This window comes from Salmo salar, chromosome ssa19, assembly GCF_905237065.1.
Source record: "Salmo salar chromosome ssa19, Ssal_v3.1, whole genome shotgun sequence".
Classification (NCBI taxonomy): Eukaryota; Metazoa; Chordata; class Actinopteri; order Salmoniformes; family Salmonidae; genus Salmo; species Salmo salar.
The window spans coordinates 75,436,982-75,458,976 of record NC_059460.1 but is presented as its reverse complement, the minus strand read 5'-3'; the positions used below and the strand labels follow the sequence as shown (position 1 = coordinate 75,458,976).

The window sequence follows — 21,995 nt, the reverse complement described above, 5'->3', positions numbered from 1 at the left end:
AACCCCACCCACATGTGAAAATCTAAATATCAAGATGTTTTTTTGGCTTTATATGGAAAAACAAAAAACAAGCCAATTTTTTACTTATATTTATATAAAAAAATATATATACAAGCCGTTTTCACTGGTACCCTAGTTTATAGAAAGACCCATTTCCTAAGAGTTGTCAGTCAAGGCGAGCTCATGAATATAAGCTTCCCGCCCACTCAGCCTGTTCTTTCAGGTTTCCTAATAGTTAGAGATGAGAGAAAATGTGAAATGTCTTCAATTCTGAGCATTGTAATAACGTACAAAATATTATGACTTGATGTTTTGGTCATTCAAATGCTACTTTTACTTGGGAAAAAGGATGACTGTGTGGGACCTTTAAGTAATGCTTGCTCTATGACAAGGGCCAATGTCCTGTGGGTGTGAGGGACTGTGTGCGTGTGAGACTGTGTGTGTGTTTACGCAAGAGTGTATTGATCTTTAAGAAAAGACAAGTGCAATGATGCAGAGTGCTAAGGAAGTGCGTGTGCAATGCCTCACTGACAGGACATGGGTGTTATCTCGTTTATACTGTACTTTACCTGACTGAGAGATGCACTATTCAACATGTGCTACCCAATGACGCCCCAGGTGTTCCAAGACATTGGTGTGGAATGATTGTGGAAAATGTTGTACAGATTTTACACCACTCTTTTCCTCCCTGTGTTATCGTGCTTCTAGCAATCCCTTGTCACAGATTAGAAATGTTCAAGAAGGAAAAAAACAAGGGCAAATGGATCTCCTTCATATCCTGGCATCGAAACTGACTTTTAAACAGCATTCAGTCTGGTTTAACCAGGCTATCTCCCTTATACAGTGCATTTGGAAAGTATTCAGACTCCTTCACTTTTTCCACATTTTGTTACATTGCAGCCTTATTCTAAAATGGATTAAATAAAACATTTTCCTCAGCAATCTACACACAATACCCCATAGTTGTCACGTCCTGACCATAGTAAGTTGTTATTTTCTATGGTAGAGAAGGTCAGGGCGTGACGGGGGGGTGTTTGTCCATTTTTGTATTTCTATGTTTAGTTTCTAGTTTTGTATTTCTAGGTTGTTTTTTGTTTGGCATGACCTCCAATTAAAGGCAGCCGGGTGTCGTTGTCTCTAATTGGAGGTCATATTTAAGTTGATGTTTGTCCCACTTGTTTTTTGTGGGTGATTACATTTTGTGAGTAGTGTTTGTTCCTCCTGCGTCACGGTTTGTTGTTTTGTCCATCAGTTTATTTTTTGTATTGCATTACATTTCACAGTTTAATAAATATGTGGAACGAAACAGACGCTGCATTTTGGTCCAATCATTCAAACAGCCGTGACAATAATGACAAAGTGAAAACAGGTTTCTAGAAATTTTTGGAAATGTATTGAAAATAAAAAACAGAAATACCTTATTTACATAAGCATTCAGACCCTTTGCTATGAGACTTGAAATTGAGCTCAGGTGCATCCTGTTTCCATTAATCATCCTTGAGATGTTTTTACAACTTGATTGGAGTCTACCTGTGGTAAATTCAAATGATATGACATGATTTGGAAAGGCACACACCTGTCTATATAAGGTCCCACAGTTGCCAGTGCATGTCAGAGCAAAAACCAAGCCATGAGGTCAAAGAAATTGTCCGTAGAGCTTCGAAACAGGAATGTTTCCAGGCACAGATCTGGGGAAGGGTAGCAAAACATTTCTGCAGCATTGAAGGTTCCCAAGAACACAGTGGCCTCCATCATTCTTAAAATGGAAGAAGATTGTAACCACCAAGACTGTTCCTACAGCTGGCTGACCGGCCAAACTGAACAATTGGGGGAGAAGGGCCTTGGTCAGGGAGGTGACCAAGACCCCAATGGTCACTCTGAGAGCTCTAGAGTTTCTCTGTGGAGATGGGAAAACTTTCCAGAAGGACAACCATCTCTGCAGCACTCCACCAATCAGGACTTTATGGGAGAGTGGCCAGACGGAAGCCACTCCTCAGTAAAAGGCACATGACAGCTCGCTTGGAGTTTGCCAAAAGGCACCCAATCAATCTCAGACATGAGAAACACGATTATTTGATCTGATGAAACCAAGATTGAACTCTTTGGCTTGAATGCCAAGCGTCACATCTGGAGGAAACCTGGCACCATCCCTACGGTGAAGCATGGTGGTGGCTGCATCATGCTTTGGTGATGTTTTTTCAGCTGCAGGGACTGGGAGACTAGTAAGGATCGAGGGAAAGATGAACGGAGCAAAGTACAGAGAGATCCTTGATGAAAACCTGCTCCAGAGCGCTCAGGACCTCAGACTGGGGCGAAGGTTCACCTTCCAACAGGACAACGACCCTAAGCACACAGCCAAGACAACGCAGGAGTGGCTTTGGGAAAAGTGTCTGAATGTCCTTGAGTGGCCCAGCCAGAGACCGGACTTGAACCCGATCGAACATCTCTGGAGAGACCTGAAAATAGCTGTGCAGCATCACACTCCATCCAACCGGACAGAGCTTCAGTTTCTGCAGAGAAAAATGGGAAAAACTCCCCAAATACAGGTGGGCCAAGCTTGTAGCGTCATACCCAACAAGACTCAAGGCTGTAATCGCTGCCAAAGTATTGGTATTAGTATAAAAAAAGGAGAAAGATTGTTCAAACATCGCTTCTCCCTGTATTCAATTTTGGTGATATTGTTTACATGCGTGCGGCAACCTCTGTTTTAAAACCCTTGGACGCAGTCTACCATTCAGCAATACGTTTTATCACAGGGGACAATTTTAGGACTTTAGGATCATTGTGGTCCGTACAAAAATGTGGGATGGACCTCTCTGTCTGTAAGAAGAAAGCTACATTATTTTTTATTTATTTACAAAGCAATCTTAAAGAAACTCCTCTATATGTAACATCATTAATTAAGATAAAAATATTAAGTTACCAAAACCGTTCTCAGTAATGGATAACACTAGAGATCCTTCCAGTCTCCACAGATTTGGGAAAAATCTGCGTTTAGTTTTTTTGCCCCTAATTTGTGGAACAATCTGCAGAGTTCACTGCAGTTAGATGTGCTGGTGTCACTCATGAAGTTTACATTATTGATTGAGGACCTCTATGTAGTTGAATGTGATTGCTTTTATTAAATGTGAAAAAATATATGTTGTGTTGAATTATATTGTTTTATATACATGTGTATGTTTTTTTAATATTTAGTTTTTATTGTAATGTGTACAGGGCCCTTTCGAAAAATAGATTTCTAATCCCTGTTTATATAAAGGTTAATTTAAAAAAAAGATGCTTCAACAAAGTACTGAGTAAAGGGTCTGAATACTTATGTAAATGTCATATTTCAGTTTAAATTTGTTTATAAATTAGCAAAAAAAAAAAAAAAAAAACGGTTTTTGCTTTGTCATTATGGGGTATTGTGTGTAGATTCATGAGGGGGGAAAAACAATTTAATCCATTTTAGAATAAGGCTGTAATGTAACAAAATGTGGAAAAAGTCAAGGGGCCTGAATACTTTCCAAATGCACTGTGGTGGAAATCAGACAATTATCAAAACCCCTGCACCTGTTATTTTGGATGCTTTTTAGCACTTAGCCTATTTTCTTTTTCTTCATGCCGACAATACTTTGGTCCTGATCTCTCTGTCTCTTCTCTCACTTTCTCCTCTCTCTCTCTTCCTCTCTCTCTCGTTCTTCTCTCATTTTCTCTCTCTCTCTTTCTCTCTCGCTCTATCCATCCCTCCCTCCTTCATACTTCTAATTGCTTTATTTTCTTCAGTGCATTTCTTCATCGAGGAAGGCAAAACGAAGCAACAAATCAATTGGCTCAGCGATCCTTCGACCTGTGTGACTGTTTTTAATACTGTACTCGAGAGGGGTATTTCCGTCTCACCCCAGTATTTGTTATGATAATGCTGTAGAGCGGACCTGAAAAAGAGATTGCTCAGCAATTTTCCCTTAGATGCTGTTCACACGTTTTATGGGGAGCCTTATGAAAAGATATATATTGCAGTCCTGTATCACGTATTTATAAACGTGTCGACACCCATGAAGGAGTGAACGGCATGCATTCTAAGCTAATGTATCAAATGTATACAGTAGCTTAGACTGTATGCCTCCTTCCCCATAAAACGTGTGAATAGCGTAAAAGAGAAATTTGCTGAGCAAGCTCTTTTTCAGGTCCACTCCACAGGAGCATTAACATAACATATACTGTGGTGAGAAGGAATTACCCCTCATATCATCCATAAAGGGTGATATTAAACATCTGTTCCTTTGTTCAATGTGGCAATTTTTTTGTCACTCTTTGTTTAGCATGACATTAGTTTATTAATAATGCCGATAGAGAGGGTTGCCGTGCTTCTAGCTCTTAGAAAACTTTGCAGTATTTCATTTTTTTAATGTATTATTTCTTACATTATTAGCCCAGAAAATGTTTTGTGTTATTACATACAGTCGGGAAAAACTATTGGATATCAGAGCGGCGGTAACTCACCAGCATCCTTTGTTCGGATCCTTTGTTCGCACCCCCCAGAGCAATTGAACTGATTCCAGAGGCCAACTCAAAACACCGCCGGCGGAGGAGAGGTCCTCGGAGTGGTCTTCTAGTCCAACTTAGGAGGCGCACAAACCACCCACCGCATCCAAGTATATTACTCGCTAATGTTCAGTCTCTGGATAATATAGCTGATGAGCTCAGGGTGAGGATTTCTTTCCAGAGAAACATCAGGGATTGTAGCATACTCTGTTCATTGGAAACATGGCTCTGTCGGGATATACTGTCTGAGTCCGTCCAGCCAGTTGGGTTCTCAGTTCATCGCGCAGACAGGAATGAATATCTCTCTGGGAAGAAGAAAGGCAGGGGTGTATGTTTCATGATTAATGACTCATGGTGTGATTGTGATAACATACAGGAACTCAAGTCCTTTTGTTCACCCGACCTAGAATACCTCACAATCAAATACAGACCATATTATCTCCCAAGAGAATTCTCTTCGGTTATAGTCACAGCCGTGTATATCCCCCCTCAAGCTGATACCACGACAACCCTCAGAGAACTTCACTGGACTTTGTGCAAACTGGAAACCACATATCCTGTGGCCGCATTTATTGTAGCTGGGGATTTTAACAAAGTAAATTTGAGAAAGAGGCTGCCGAAGTTCTATCAACGCATTGACTGCTAAAACACTCAACCTCTTCTACTCCAACTTCCGGGATGCCTACAAGACCCTCCACCACCCTCCTTTCGGCAAATCTGATCACAACTCCAATTTGCGCCTCCCTTCCTATAGGCAGAAACTCAAACAGGAAGTACCCGTGCTAAGGACTATTCAACACTGGTCTGACCAATCTGAATCCACGCTTCAAGATTGTTTTGATCACACGGACTGGGATAAGTTCCGGCTAGCCTCCGAATACACTGATAGTGTGACTGAGTTCATCAGGAAGTGTATTGGAGATCTTATACCCACTGTGACTATTTAAACCTACCCTAACCAGAAACTGTGGATAGATGGCAGCATTCACACAAAACTGAACGTGCGAACCATCACATTTATCCATGGGAAGGTGACTGGGAATATGGTTGAAAACAAACAGTGTACTGCAGTTATTCCCTCTGTAAGGCAGTCAAACAGGTAAAATGTCAGTATAGAGACAAAGTGGAGTCGCAATTAAACGCCTCAGACACGAGGGGGTGGGGTCTGTTGGGTTGGTGGGTCTGTCCCATTGTGGTGTTGAGGTTGTGGTCCGGGTCTGAGGTGGGCTGATCTGCTGGTTTGTCTGAGGGAGTGTCCTTCAGTGCCATGTGTGTCTTTTTAACTTCTTCTGTGAAACTCTCCTACCATTGTTGGGCTCAAGAGTTTTCACACATCCAACTTCACACTTCAGTGCTAATTGAAGGTGCCGCCAGGTCTGTTCTGTCCTAGCAGCTTGGTAGCTTAGTATACTTATTTACTTAGCTTAATGTAACGAAGTTACCTGAATGGACTATTACTGCCAAGGACTATCAAGAAAAAACTAACCAAAACCTGCAGAAAGAACACAGCGGAACCTGGAAATACCATCAAAAACAAAACCGAGTGAGTAATATTCAGTCTGAAGCTACTTCTGAAGTCAAAAAGTAAAAGACAATGGACGGTACAGTATTTCCAGGTTCCGCTGTGTTTCCTCTACAAGTTTTGGTTTGTTAGAAGGTTTTTCTTGATAGTCCTTGGTAGTAATAGTCTTTTCAGGTAATTTTGTCCATAATCAAGGTTTTAGGCTCTCTCTCTCTCTCTCTCTCCGTCTCCCTCTCAATTCAATTCAATTCAAGGGGCTTTATTGGCATGGGAAACATATGTTAACATTGCCAAAGCAAGTGAGGTAGATAATATACAAAAGTGAAATAAACATTAAAAATGAACAGTAAACATTACACATACAGAAGTTTCAAAAGAATAAAGGCATTACAAATGACATATTATGTATATATACAGTGTTGTAACTATGTACAAATGGTTAATGTACAAAAGGGAAAATAAATAAGCATAAATATGGGTTGTATTTACAATGGTGTTTGTTCTTCACTGGTTGACCTTTTCTTGTGGCAACAGGTCACAAATCTTGCTGCGGTAATGGCATTCTGTGGTATTTCACCCAGTAGATATGGGAGTTTATCAAAATCGGGTTTGTTTTCGAATTCTTTGTGGATCTGTGTAATCTGAGGGAAATATGTGTCTCTAATATGGTCATATATTGGGCAGGAGGTTAGGAAGTGCAGCTCAGTTTCCACCTCATTCTGTGGGCAGTGTGCACATAGTCTGTCTGCTCTTGAGAGCCTTGTCTGCCTACGGCGGCCTTTCTCAATAGCAAGGCTATGCTCACTGAGTCTGTACATAGTCAAAGGTTTCCTTAAATTTGGGTCAGTCACAGTGGTCAGGTATTCTGCCACTGTGTACTCTCTGTTTAGGGCCAATGTGTCAAGTAATTATCTTTTTGTTTTCTCATGATTTGGTTGGGTCTAATTGTGTTGCTGTCCTGGGGCTCTGTGGGGTGTGCTTGTGTTTGTGAACAGAGCCCCTGGACCAACTTGCTTAGGGGACTCTTCTCCAGGTTCGTCTCTCTGTAGGTGATGGCTTTGTTATGGAAGGTTTGGGAATCGCTTCCTTTTAGGTGCTTGTAGAATTTAACGGCTCTTTTCTGGATTTTGATATTTAGCCGGTATCGGCCTAATTCTGCTCTGCATGCATTATTTGGTGTTCTACGTTGTACACGGAGGATATTTTAGCAGAATTCTGCATGCAGAGTCTCAATGTGGTGTTTGTCCCATTTTGTGAATTCTTGGTTGGTGAGCGGACCCCAGACCTCAGAACCATAAAGGGCAATGGGTTCTATAACTGATTCAAGTATTTTTAGCCAGATCCTAATTGGTATGTTGGATTTTATGTTCCTTTTGATGGCATAGAATGCCCTTCTTACCTTGTCTCTCAGATCGTTCACAGCTTTGTGGAAGTTACCTGTGGCACTGATGTTTAAGCCAAGGTATGTATAGTTTTTTGTGTGCTCTAGGGCAACGGTGTCTAGATGGAATTTGTATTTGTGGTCCTGGCGACTGGACCTTTTTTGGAACACCATTAATTTGGTCTTACTGAGATTTACTGTCAGGGCCCAGATCTGGCAGAGTCAGTGCAGAATATCTAGGTGCTGCTGTAGGCCCTCCTTGGTTGGTGACAGAAGCACCAGAACATCAGCAAACAGTAGACATTTGACTTCAGATTCTAGTAGGGTGAGGCCGGGTGCTGCAGACTTTTCAAGTGCCCGCGACAATTCATTGATATATATGTTGAAGAGGGTGGGGCTTTAGCTACATCCCTGTCTCACCCCTCTCTCTCTCTCTCTCTCTCTCTCTCTCTTTCTTTGTGTCTCTCTCTCTGTCTCTGTAAACTCAACATGTAGGTCTAACATGAACATTTATTTACTGTTGCAGTAGCAAAACCTCTGTTATAAACGTCTCATCAGCGGTGTCTCCAGTTCCAGGAAGTCGAGTGCTGGCCACCGGAGGGGCTTCTTCTAACAAGGACTTTCTGCAGGTTAGTGTGTGTTGTTAACCTCTGGTCTGTATTTTTTTATAAACCTTCTTTTACGCTTTTTCTTTGCCCTACAAATTGTTTATTTATATCCCCTGTTTTTGAAAGGCACTAACCCCTGATTTTTACACAGGCACACAACACACACACACACACACACACACACACACACACACACACACACACACACACACACACACACACACACACACACACACACACACACACACACACACACACACACACACACGTTCACTCTCCTACAGTAGCTGATAACAGTATGTGTGCTGTCCTCAGGTCGCGTCGTGAAGCTAATTCCAACTGACTGCTGTATTTCCTGCAGGGCCACACAGCTGTGTTTGGGGCCTTGTGATTTGCTATAAATGTACGCTGAACCCGGCTGACCTCTCTCTCCATACATTATACCCTGTGTGTGATACCATTGGTCCATTTGGTGTTCTCAACCCAGCCCCTCTGGCTACAGTCCTTTCACTCTCTTCTTCTTCTTGTTTGGCTGTTGTGGGCTCAGATTCCATGATAGTGATATGATGCAGTATTGGAAGTGGAGCCACTAGAATGCGTTGTCAAGAGCCTGCGGAACAGGGATCGGTTATCTGTTCATCTTTCCTCTGTGTTGTTCGTGTTACTTGTTAGTAGACTCAGTGGGCCGTGGTCAATAAAGCCAGCCTATTACATTTACGCGTGCACTCCCGCAATTTTTTGGGGGGGATGCTACAGATGTTTCCTTTGCCGTGTTAATTATATATTTCATAACAAAACATAATGTTACATCGCTCCACACCTTACTAAGGTTATTCCCGGCGAGTAGCGAAGGTAATGAAATTAGAGCGTTGCAAAAACGTGTGCGTTAAACACTCTAAATGAGTCCAGATTGAATCAGATCGGCCTCAAACAGGAAATGATAAGCCATGAGGAAACTGTATACTAATTTGTTCCTTTGTTTAGTTTCTTGTTCGTGTGAAACTACTGAAAATTATAGCCTCCTATCCTCTCTGCAACGTTGAGAGATCTCAAATAAGCCACCAGCAACCTATGTCGATACAGACACAATGCATACAGTGTAGACTATATAGAATTGAGTTCAGCTACTGTATGTATCTTTAGACATGGCATTCAGTATTGCAGACAGTGACTCACTCATACAATGTAACATTTCCAGAAACAAACATTTCCAATAACATGCGGTCCCATTCCTCCTCTCTCTCCATACCCAGGTGCTATCTGACATATTCAATGCTCCTGTGAACACCATTGACGTGGCCAACTCTGCCTGGCTAGGCTGTCATGGTGAGTAAGACTTACGTTGTAAATCCTATGCAACAGGGATTCTCCAACGCTGGCCCTGGCGAGCTGCAATACTTGGTGGGCAGGCTTTTGTTCCTGCCCAGCACCAATACTCCGGTTTTAAATCATCAAATAATCTTGGTCTTCGGTCTGAACTATAATAGCGGCTTCAGGCGGTGTTACTGCACGGCTAGAACAAAACCCTGCACGCCCAGTAGCTCTCCAAAGCCGGAGACCCATGCTATAGGAACCCTTGATACATGTACAGAGTGACTCATGCTGTAATTCAGTTTAATTCACTCCTTAACCTGTTTCTGTGGTACAGTAGCATGTTTTGTGTTCAGCAGATAACTTATCCGTCTGATGTTAGAGTTTAGAGGACATCCATGTTGGATATATTTATGCTCTTTTTGCCATTAAAAGGATGTCCCGTTATTCACTCTCATTTACATATTAAAGCCTACTACATTAAGACAAATTAATACATTCTCATCAGTGAATTCTCTTGAACTTTGACACTTCAAAGGCTTAAGCCAGCATGGAACCAGTCGACAGAAAAGATCAAGTGATTTATCATTATATGAGAAGAGTTTTTACAGCATCAAATAACCTGAATATGTCTTTGCTTCAAGTGTAAAGGAAATTATTTTAGGCATTTCAAACACTAGACAAGGCCATATCAAAGAATTTGCATTCAGTACGCAGTTAACACTAGGACAAATGTTCACATTTCTTTGAATATTGATATTCTGTTTGTTTAGCAGACATGCTTTGTCAAAATCAGGTGATTAGTCTTGTTCATGGGGATTTTGAAACATAGATATACATCTGTCATCTTGAAGGTTGATCAACATGACAAAAGATGGCTGCTTTATTTTCTATTGGCTTTCAAAGGTCCATTATCATAATGATGAAATGGTTTCTGTGAGTATTTCACCCCAAACATAAACTGTACAGTATGTAGAGTAGCAGACCTGGGTTCAAATAGTATTTGTTGTTTCAAATACTATAGCTGCGCTTGATTGAGCTTGCCTGAGGACAGTGTAAGAGTCCCAAAAGTGCAAACCCTGCCCATCTGCCACCCCAGGCAAGCTCAATCAATGTAGTTTAAAGACAACAAATACTATTTGAATCCATGTCTGAATCATGGGATGTGTAGTAGGAAAGAGAAAGGACAGTCAATACACTAAGTAATCCTTGGTCAGTTGGTCACAGCGTTTAAATGTCAGCGAGAGGAATTTAATATGTCTTAGCATTTAATCAATGATATCGAATCAATGGCTTTTTAGAGGTCAGCATTCTTAAATTAGGCTTTAATTAAAATGGTATTATGCATATTTGTTTTGTGGCCTCAACATAAACCAATGCTTTCCCCATTTCCATAAGCACTGCTTATGCGCCTTGAGCATATTTTAATGGAAGTCAAAACTCCTCTCAGTTGTTTTCCCTGTGTGTGTGTGTGTGTGTGTGTGTGTTTTTCTCAGAAGTTTCATAAATAATCATGTGTTCATGTAGATGGAATGATTGTGATGACTGTGGACTACAGGACTACAGGACTACAGGACTACAGGAAAAGGAGGATGGAGCACGCCACCATTCTCATCCACGGGGCTGTAGTGGAGCAGGTTGAGAGCTTCAAGTTCCTTGGTGTCCACATCACCAACAAACTAGAATGGTCCAAACACACCAAGACAGTCGTGAAGAGGGCACGACAAATCCTTTTCTCCCCCAGGAAACTAAAAAGATTTGGCATGGGTCCTGAGATCCTCAAAAGGTTCTACAGCTGCAACATCGAGAGCATCCTGACTGCTCGGCCTCCGACCACAAGGCACTACAGAGGGTAGTGCGTACGGCCCAGTACATCACTGGGGCTAAGCTGCCTGCCATCCAGGACCTCTACACCAGCCTGTGTCAGAGGAAGGCCCTAAAAATGGTCAAAGTCCCCAGTCACCCCAGTCATAGACTGTTCTCTCTACTACCGCATGGCAAGCGGTACCGGAGTGCCAAGTCTAGGACAAAAATACTTCTCAACAGTTTTTATCCCCAAGCCATAAGACTCCTGAACCGGTACTCAAATGGCTACCCGGACTATTTGCATTGTGTGCCCCCCCACCCCCCAACCCCTCTTTTACGCTGCTGCTACTCTCTGTTTATCATATATGCATAGTCACTTTAACTATACAATCATGTACATACTACCTCAATTAGCCTGACCAAACGGTGCCCCTGCACGTTGGCTACCCGGGCTATCTGCATTGTATCCCGCCACCCACCACCCGCCAACCCCTCTTTTACGCTACTGCTACTCTGTTTATCATACATGCATAGTCACTTTAACCATATCTACATGTACATACTACCTCAATCAACCCGACTAACCGGTATCTGTATATAGCCTTGCTACTGTTATTTTTCCCTGTCTTTTTACTGTTGTTTTTATTTCTATACTCTATACCTTTTTTGAGAAATTGCACTGTTGGTTAGAGCCTGTAAGTAAGCATTTCACTGTAAGGTCTACACCTGTTGTATTCGGCGCACGTGACAAATAAACTTTGATTTGATTTGATGTATTGCCTCAACTCTTGACCCTTTCGCCGCGCCTGTTCTGATGCTGCGAGACTGACACTCAGCATACACCCATGCTCATTCTGCATAATGCTCAGTGGTGTGGTGTGTGTGTGTTTGTGGGTGTGGGTGTCTGTGCATGTGTGCGAGTGTGTGTGTGCATGTTTGTGTGTGTGTGTTTGTGTGTGTATGAATGTTTGTGTGAGTGTGTGTGTGTGCGCGTATGTGTGTGCGTGTGCATGTGTGTTTGTGTGTGTGTGTGTGTGTGTGTGTGCATGTGTGTGTGTGTGTGTGCGCATGTGTGTGTGTTTGTTTGTGTGTGTGTGTGCATGTTTGTGTGAGTGCTTGTGTGAGTGTGTGTGCATGTGTGTGTTTGTGTGAGTGTGTGTGCATGTGTGTGTTTGTGTGAGTGTGTGTGCATGTGTGTGTTTGTGTGAGTGTGTGTGCATGTGTGTGTGTGCGTGTGCGCGTGTTTGATTGTGTGCAGGTTTGTGTGTGTCTGTGTGTGTGTGTTTGTGTGCATGTGTGCGTGTTTGTGTGTGTGCATGTCTGTGTGTGTGCGTGTGTGTGTGTGTGTGTGCGTACATTGGTATGTGTGCGTATCTGTGTTATACTGTATGCGTACTGGAGGTAGGCTGAGCTGGGAAAGATGGAGATTGTGGCTTTTCAACTGTCCGTTATAGTAAGCTTACCATGCATGCTACCCACACAGTTAATCTTGTCCTGATTTCTTCCCAGCCATGCATAGAAATAGATATAATGGTGTTGAGATATACAATATCTCCGTATCAACATTTAGTCCCTAAGAGCTAATAGACTATGATGAAATAGTCCATGTCTGTGGTCGATTAAAAACACACTGTTCCCTGTTAGCACTGCTGTTGAAAAGTAGTCTATTCTTCTAACAGCATTGTATAGTACAAGAGTTTCCAACTCTGGTCTTGAAGAGTGTACAAGCTTGTGTTCCAGCCTAGAAGTAACACATCAGACCACAAGAAGTTGATTTGAAACTGGTGTGCTAGTGCACAGTTGGAACAAAAGCCTGCATAACCAACGCCCAGAAGCTCTCCAGGACCGGAGTTGGAAAATAAAAGTATAATATTATTGTGACCAGTGCCTTTCACTTCTAAAGACTTCCACAAGTAGAAATAGTAGTCTCTGTGTCCTGACGTCATCTTGCCTCTCTCTCTGAGCCTTTCAGAAAGTCGGCCAGTCAGCCAGTCATCTAGTGCAGGGTTTCTCAATCTCGGTCCTGGGGCCCCCCGTGGCTGCACGTTTAGGTTCTTGCCCTAGCACTACACAGCTGATTCAAATAATCAAAGCTTGATGATTAGTTGGTTATTTGAATCGGCTGTGTAGTGTTATGGCAAAAACAAAACGTGCACCCAGGAGGGGCCCCAGGACCGAGTTTGAGAAATCCTGATCTAGTGAAATGGAAGGACCAGCCTTCCAGGAGGGAGAGAAGGTCGATAGACTCTCAGGTGATACCTAATAATGTTTCAACCACACTTTGGTGGGTTCAAATAGTATGAGTTTTTCCCCCAATACTTTAAGCATTTGATTGAGTCTGCCTAGAGCAGCTTTCACAAAGTATGAGTCGCATCACAAAGTTGGTAGCGGACATGTTAATGGTGGGTTGCAACATGTCCGAGTAAAAATAACAACATATTTCAGTGACTGACATAGTAGAAAAACTGTTGATGGATAACCACGTTTTGAAATTGCACCTTGTGTATTCTGCTATTCTACCTAGCAACAGTAAGTCAGTCAAGGTCCCAACTTACTGTTGAATAGTAGAATACACAAGGTGCGATTTCAAAACAGTTTTTCTACTATGTCAGTCACTGAAAGTCACTCAATTAGCCATGTCAGCTAACAGTTTTTAGATTGGTAGTCTAGCCAGCTATCTAAACTTGTAGTAATCATGGCCGAATACCGAACAGGCACGCAGGGCACATGCCCAGGGGCCCTGACCTCCATTGATTTTGTTAGTCATTCTCACTCAGATATCATATTAACATGGCATAAGTCATTACAAAATGTTTAGAATTGCATTAAATTTGTTCGCAAATTGCTAAATGTTCTCTCCGCCCCATGGCAAAATGTGTATTATTGCAGATGCTTCAAAAGAGCAACATTTTCTTTACGCCCCATGGCAAAATGTGTAGAATTGCAGGAAGTGTACTTTAAAATGTACATTTTTCTCTTCACCATCAAAGGGGGGGGGTCACAAAAATGTTTTGGCCATGAGGTGGGGGTGGCCCCTGGAAAACACTGAATTCCTCATTTGGGTCTCAGGCTGGAAAAGTTTAAGAACCCCTGGCCTAGAGTGTCCGATGGGCGAGGCTTGCACTTATCAGATGATTCCATTGGTTCGATCGTGCCAGGCAAGCTTAATTGAAATAAAGCAAATGCCATCTGAACCCAAGTGTGGTTTAAATGTACCGATTCCACAGCGTAAGGCAATTACCACACTGCTCAAAGACGTAGCCGGCCAAAATACAAACAATGTTCCTCACTGAAGACTTGAATCTCCTCATTAGCAATACCGAATATAAAGGTTATGAATGAAGGAGGAATGAATATGACTTATGAGTAGCTCAGAGGCATCTGCAAACAGTATAATGAAGCCAGAGCGATGTACGGCATGTGTTTGATTAATCAGGCCTTTTGCTTCACCACCAGTCTAATCATACTGCATTAGATCTTGTCATAAGATGCCCATAAAAAGAAGGCCTGCGGAGATGATGTTGACGAGAGCTCATCTCTTTACACTGTTAATTAAAGAATGAAGAATGAAGTGTCTCCACTTCCTGCCCAACCTCGCATCCACCAAGCCCTGCGCAATGCCATATGCCAATGTCTGGGGGGGGGGACAGAGAGAGCCCCTGTTCTAGTTCCTATATGACGATGAACAAAGTCCATTTTCATTACATGTAGTGCTCAACCTTAATAGCTTGTCTTTGTTTATTATATTCCAGAGGCGGTGGGGGGGGAGTATCTGAATCTGGGATAGGGGTTTGGCCGAGCACAAGGGGGGATAATGCACTCCTCCAGTGTAATTTGGTCATTTATTATTAATATTTCTGTAATGTTTGGGGGCGACAGGGGAGACGGTTCCTGTTTGTCATTGACAGGCCGGGCATTTTGGGCTCATCCACTGTAAGATCTCGTCAGGGCCTGGTTCTTAGACACAAACCAATAAATACGTCTCCAAAACTTAGCCTGGATGGAACCTGACTTCATTCAATAAGTCTGCTAAGACCAAATGCCTCCTCATTTTTGGGACAGTTGAAATTAAGCTCTATGTCACGCACACGCGCACACACACACAAAGGAAGCGGGAAAAGGAAATGTTCTATGCCGTGTGTTGGCTTGAGTCAAATGTTGGATGTCTTGCCATAGTTTCTCAGCCATGGCTCACTAGGTACAGCTAAGTCAATACATGGATTTTTGGTTACCAGCCTATGAGTGAAATGGGTTTAGCACTTAAGCACTGCGGACCTTCATAATTCTTGTATAAACATCATGTGACTCTCAACATAAATATTGACTTTCCGAAGCGTTCGCTCCAATTTGCATTGAGCCACTTAGCCATGTTGAATCATGTAAACTAACTGATATAGAAAAATGATGCAGGGCCTTCAGAAAGTATTCCTACCCCTTGACTTAATGCACATTTTGTTGTGTTACAGCCTGAATTCAAAATGGATTCAATAGATACACACAATACCCCATAATGACAGTGAAAACATGTTTTTAGAAATGTTTGCTAATTTATTGAAAATGAAATACAGAAATATCCAATTTACAGAAGTATTCACACCCCTGAGGGGCTTTGCACACCTGGATTGTACAATACTTAAGTCAAAACTGTAAACAGGGGCTCCTGAGTGGCGCAGCGGTCTAAGGCCCTGCATTTCAGTGCAAGAGGCGTCACTACAGACACCCTGGTTCGAATTCAGGCTGTATCACATCCGGCTGTGATTGGGAGTCCCATACGGCGGTGCACAATTGGCCTAACATTGTCCGGGGTAGGCTGTCATTGTAAATAAGAATTTGTTCTTAACTGACTTGCCTAGTTAAATAAAGGTCAAATTAAACATTTAAAACTGGGCCACTCAGGAACATTCAATGTCGTCTTGGTAAGCAACTCCAGTTTATATATTACATTTACGTCATTTAGCAGACGCTCTTATCCAGAGCGACTTACAGTAGTGAATGCATACATTTCATTTCTCCGTACTGGCCCCCCGTGGGATTCGAACCCACAACCATGGCGTTGCAAACACCATGCTCTACCAACTGAGCCACATGGGACCATATTGCCTTGTGTTTTAAGTTGTCCTGCTGAAAGTTGAATTTTTCTCCCAGTGTCTGTTGGAAAGCAGACTGAACTACGGTTTTCTCTAGGATTTTGCCTTTGCTTAGCCGTTTCTTTTATTTATTTTTTTACTCCCTAGTCCTTGCTGATGACAAGCATACCCATAACATGATGTAGCCACCACCATGCTTGAAAATATGAAGAGTGGTACTCAGTGATGTGTTGTGTTTGAACCGAACATAGCACTTTGTATTCAGGACATAAAGTTAATTTCTTTACCACATTTTTTGCTGTTTTACTTTAGTGCTTAATTGCAAACAGGATGCATGTTTTGGAATATTTTTTATTATATGAAGGCTTCTTTTTCACTCATTTAGGTTAGTATTGTGGAGTAACTACAATGTTGTTGATCCAACCTTAGTTTTCTCCTATCACAGCCATTGAAGTCTGTAACTGTTTTAACTGGCCTCATGGTGAAATCCCTGAGCGGTTTCCTTCCTCTCTGGCAACTGAATGAGGAAGGACGCCTGTATCTTTGTAGTGACTGGGTGCATTGATACACCATCCAAAGTGAAATAACTTCACCATGCTCAAAGGGATATTCAATGTCTGCTTTTTTTTACCCATCTACCAATAGGTGCCCTTCTTTTGCGAGGCATTGGAAAACTTCTCTGGTCTTTGTGGTTGAATCTGTGTTTGAAATTCACTGCTCGACTGAGGAACCTTACAGATAATTGTATGTTTGGGGTACGGAGATGAGGTAGTCATTCAAAACTCATGTTAAACAGTTTTTTTATTGTCCATGCAACTTATGTGACTTGTTAAAAGCTCTTATGGATCGGACCCTTTTTTTCAATTTTCACCTAAAATGACATACCCAAATCTAGCTGCCTGTAGCTCACCACCTGAAGCAAGGATATTCATATTGATACCATTTGAAACACTTTGAAGTTTGTGGAAATGTTAAATTCATGTAGGAGAATATAACACATTAGATCTGCTACAAGATAATACAGAGAAAAAAGCATGCGTTTTTTGTATTTCTTTTTGTACCATCATCTTTGAAATGCAATAGAAAGGCCATGATATATTATTCCAGCCCAGGTGCAATTTAGATCTTGCCCACTAGATGGCAGCAGTATACGTGTAAAGTTTTAGACTGTTAAAAGTGTTGTATCAAGACTTCCCAAATGTGCCTAATTGGTTTATTAATACATGTTCAAGTTCATAACTGTGCTCTCTCCTCAAACAATAGCATGGTATTGTTTCACTGTAATAGCTACTGTAAATAGGACAGTGCAGTTAGATGAACAAGAATTCAAGCTTTCTGGCAAAATCAGATATGTCCATGTGTCACGACTTCCACCGAAGTTGGTGCCTCTGCTTGTTCGGGCGGCGTTCGGCGGTCATCATCACCGGCTTTCTAGCTGCCACCGATCCATGTTTCTTTGTCGATTGGTTATGTCTTGATTGTTCACACCTGGTTCCCATTTGGTTATGATTAATTCCCTATTTAAACCCTCTGGTCATCATGATGTTTTGTGCGTTATTGTTTTACTGTTGGTATTGTTTGTTGTGTTTGTAGTTCTTGTTTTCCCTGCGTGGATTTTGTATACTGAATTTTTATTTGAGTAAATTACTTATTTTTTACTCAGTTTGGTGTCCTGCGATTGACTCCTTTCCTCATCACCTATACACAGACACTGACACCATATCCTGGGAAATGTTCTTGTTACTTACAACCTCATGCTAATCACATTAGCCTACGTTAGCTCAACCTTCCCGCGGGGGACCCACCAATCCTGTAGAGATTTTAAGCACATTTTTACACCTTAATTTATTTAGGCTTAACATAACAAAGGGGTCGAATACTTATTGACTCAAGACATTTCAGATTTTCATTTTTAATCATACTGAACAAGAATATGAACACAACATGTAAACTGAAATGAAATAAAATATCCCAGAAATGTTCCATACTCACAAAAAGCTTATTTCTCTCAAATGTTGACCACAAATGTGTTTACATCCCTGTTAATAAGCATTTCTCCTTTGCCAAGATAATCCATCCACCTGACAGGTGTGACATATCAAGAAGCTGATTAAACAGAATGATCATTACACAGGTGCATCTTGTGCTCGGGACAAGAACATATGCTGTACTGTCACACAACACAATGTCACAGATTTGAGGGAGCGTGCAATTGGCATGCTGACTGCAAGAATGTCCACCAGAGATGTTGCCATAGAATTGAATGTTCATTTGTCTACCATAAGCTGCCTCCAATGTCGTTTTAGAGAATTTGGCAGTACGTCTAACTGGCCTCACATGTAACCACACCAATCCAAGACATCCATATCCGGCTTCTTCACCTGCGGGATCGTCTGAGGCCAGCCACCCGAACAGCTGATGAAACTGAGGAGTATTTATGTCTGTAATTAAGCCCTTTTGTGGGGGAAACTTATTCTGATTGGCTGGGCCTTGTTCCCCAGTGGGTGGGCCTATGCCCTCCCACACAGTCATGTGAAATCCATAGATTAGGGCCTAATGAATTCATTTAAATTGTCTGATTTCCTTATTTGAACTCAGTAAAATCAGTATAATTTGTAAAAATGATAAAAACATAATTCCACTTTGGCATAGTGCAGGGCAATTCCATTCCTCAAGGGCCTGATTGGTGTCACAGTTTTGCCCCAGCTAACACACCTGACTCCAATAATCATGATCTTTTTTATTTAATTAACCAGGCAAGTCAGTTAAGAACAAATTCTTATTTACAACAACAGCCTACACCTTGCCAAGCTCAGACGACACTGGGCGCCACCCTATAGGACTCCCAATCACAGCCGGTTGTGATACAGTCTGGATTTGAACCCGGTTGTCTGTAGTAATGCCTCTAGCACTGAGATGCAGTGTCTTAGACCAAGTGGCCCTCAGTTTAGAATGCAATTTGATTAATCAGCTGTGTTTGCTAGGGATGGAGAAAAAGTGTGACATCAATCAGGCCCTGCAGGACTGGAGTTTCCCTCCCCTGGTGTAGTGTGTGTAGGCCAGTGACACAAAATCTCAATTTCTTCCATTTTAAATTCAGGCTGTAAGAACAAAATGTGGAATAAGTCAAGGGGCATGAATACTTTCAGAAGGCACTGTATGTATAGTATGTATGATGCATGTAATGTCCCCCAATCTTGTGGAGTGACAAAGGAACAAAATACACCAAAGCAATGCATCCAACTTGCCATCATCACTTAACTACAAACGTCAACATTATCAGGAATCAGGTAAGACCCAAGTGCAGACCGTGTCGAAGTAACAATGTTTATTGCAGCAAACAGAGGCAAAGGTACAGGGCGGCAGGCGGGCTCAAGGTCAGGTCAGGCAGAGGTCGGAAATTCAGATAGGGGCAAAGGTACAGGACGGCAGGAAGGGTCAGGGGCAGGCAGAGTGGTCAGGCGGGCAGGTTCAGGGTCAGGATGGGCAAGGGTCAAAAACCAGGAGGGTGAAGAAAGAGATGCTGTGAAAAGACAGGAGCAGACAAGTACAACACGCTGGTGAGCTTGACAAACAAGAGGAACTGGCAACAGACAGACAGAGAACACAGGTATAAATACACAGGGGATCATGGGGGAGCTGGGCGACACCTGGAGGGGGCTGGAGACAATCAACAAAGACAGGTGAAACAGATCAGGGTGTGACGAACATACTGTATGTGACCTACGTGTTTGAACTTTTACTGTCATAAGTGACGTATTTTCGGGAGATTGGGATGTCAGATCTGAGATGAAAATGTGAACTTCCAGTCAAAAGATGGAAGAGATTATAGAAATGAGTCTGGAAAGCAGAGTAGTGAGTAGTGCTGAGCAGTTAAAATCTTCAAGAGTCTAGCGACGCACCCGTGTGTAACATAATTACATAAATCTGTCAATAGTTTTGCATGGGCTGTGTCTCAATCCACTGCATTTCGCCTATGTCGGCCATTGTATCTGCGGTGGAAGGTGGCCGAGCTACAGCTTTGTGGTAGTCCAGTGGAGGCTGCTGAGGGGAGGACGGCTCCAGCCATAATAATGGCTAGAATGGAGCAAATGGAATGGCATCAAATCATGTGTTTGATGTATTTGATACCATTCCACCGATTCCGCTCCAGCGATTACCACAAGCCTGTCCTCCCCAATTAAGGTGCCACCAACCTCCTGTGTGGTAGTCTGTTGCATTGTTCTACACAGCCTGGACCACAATGTGTTAAAACAATATCCCTGCACCCAATAACCTGGCCTCAAATGTCAAGATCATTCAGATGGAGTCAACGGATATTGAAGAGACAAGCTATTCGACTCCTGCCGAAAAGGTCAGTGGTACCGTAATGTATTAGCTACAGTGGTCTAAGGCACCGCATCTCAGCGCTAGAGGCATCACTACAGACCCTGGTTCGATTTCAGGCTGTATCACAATTGGCCCAGCGTCGTCCGGGTTAGAGTTTGGCCGGGGTAGGCCGTCATTGTAAATAATAATTTGTTCTTAACTGACTTGCCTAGCTAAATAAAGGTTAAACTTTTTTTTTAAAGCGACCGCTGACATTATGTGACCAATTCAAACCCAAAGCTTTTCTTCTTATACAACTTCCCTTTACAGCATGTCCTTCAGACACACTGAGCTTAATCACAGTCAAAGAAATTCCAGGTCAGAAGCCATCAATATTGCAGTACATGTGTTTGAAGCAAGCTAACTTTTTCGTAGAACAATTCCCTTTGGTTTATTATCCATTTATACACAGCTCTCTCTTTTTACATTGACAGTTGAAATTAAATTCTCATTTTATGTTACGTGTGGGAGCAATATATCCCTCCTAGAGTCTCCTAGAGTCTCCTTTTTCTTAGATATGATTACACACACACACACACACACACACACACACACACACACACACACACACACACACACACACACACACACACACACACACACACACACACACACACACACACACACACACACACACACACACACACACAAACACTCACACACTCACACACTCACACACTCTAGTGGTGCGTGGGTCAGCTGTTTGTTCACCCTCACCCGCCCGCAGTTGCTAAAAACCCATCCGCAACCGCACGACTATAGGCCTATGTGATAAAGCGAAAATCTGAGGTCCGCACCCGACCCTAACCCGCAAATATAGAAAATGCTCTGTGGGCTACTGTCAGAGACGGCAGAAAGAACTTTTGACCGGGGCTGCAGTATTTTTTTTTGTCTGATTTAGATATGTTTCTGCTTATCATTTCCGACATTTTGGTAGACTATTTGTTAGTCAAGCAGCTTCTCTTCTGCCATTATATGTTGCCCTAGAGGACTAAATAAACCCTTGCTCGCCAAAATAAGGTCATAAATCAATAGAATGAATGCTTCAATCTAGTTGACATAGGTAAAGTTCTCTGTCATCGCTCTCTTCTTTCCTGGAGCAAAGACTTTGAGGGACTGGGGATAAAATGCAATAACTCAACAAAAAAAGGGAAGTCAGTGTACAGATATTAGTCTCCAATTCCACCAGTTTTCATTTAACCCATCTGAACGTTCCCTTGACGTGCCCTAGGCCTATTTGAAGTCCCTGTCTTGTGACTGTCACATTTGTATAGCGACTCACAATAATCACACATCACATAGCTGGCACTGCTATCGTCCACTTTTACCAAATATTTCCCAAACATGACCTTTGTCTGTCCCTTCTCTTTATTTTCAACTCTCCATTT

At 42.2% G+C, this 21,995-nt stretch overlaps 1 long non-coding RNA gene across 1 annotated transcript in view; it reads left to right on the top strand.

Moving 5' to 3' along the window:
* Positions 1 to 11,011, top strand: part of LOC106579674 (uncharacterized) — a 33,996-nt gene extending 22,985 nt beyond the window's left edge. Inside the window, exons 2-4 of the long non-coding RNA XR_001322706.2 lie at positions 7,954 to 8,056; positions 9,289 to 9,361; positions 10,874 to 11,011. This is a non-coding gene — a long non-coding RNA (uncharacterized lncRNA). The remainder of the gene's footprint in view (positions 1 to 7,953; positions 8,057 to 9,288; positions 9,362 to 10,873) is intronic.
* The last annotated feature ends 10,984 nt before the right edge of the window (positions 11,012 to 21,995 follow it).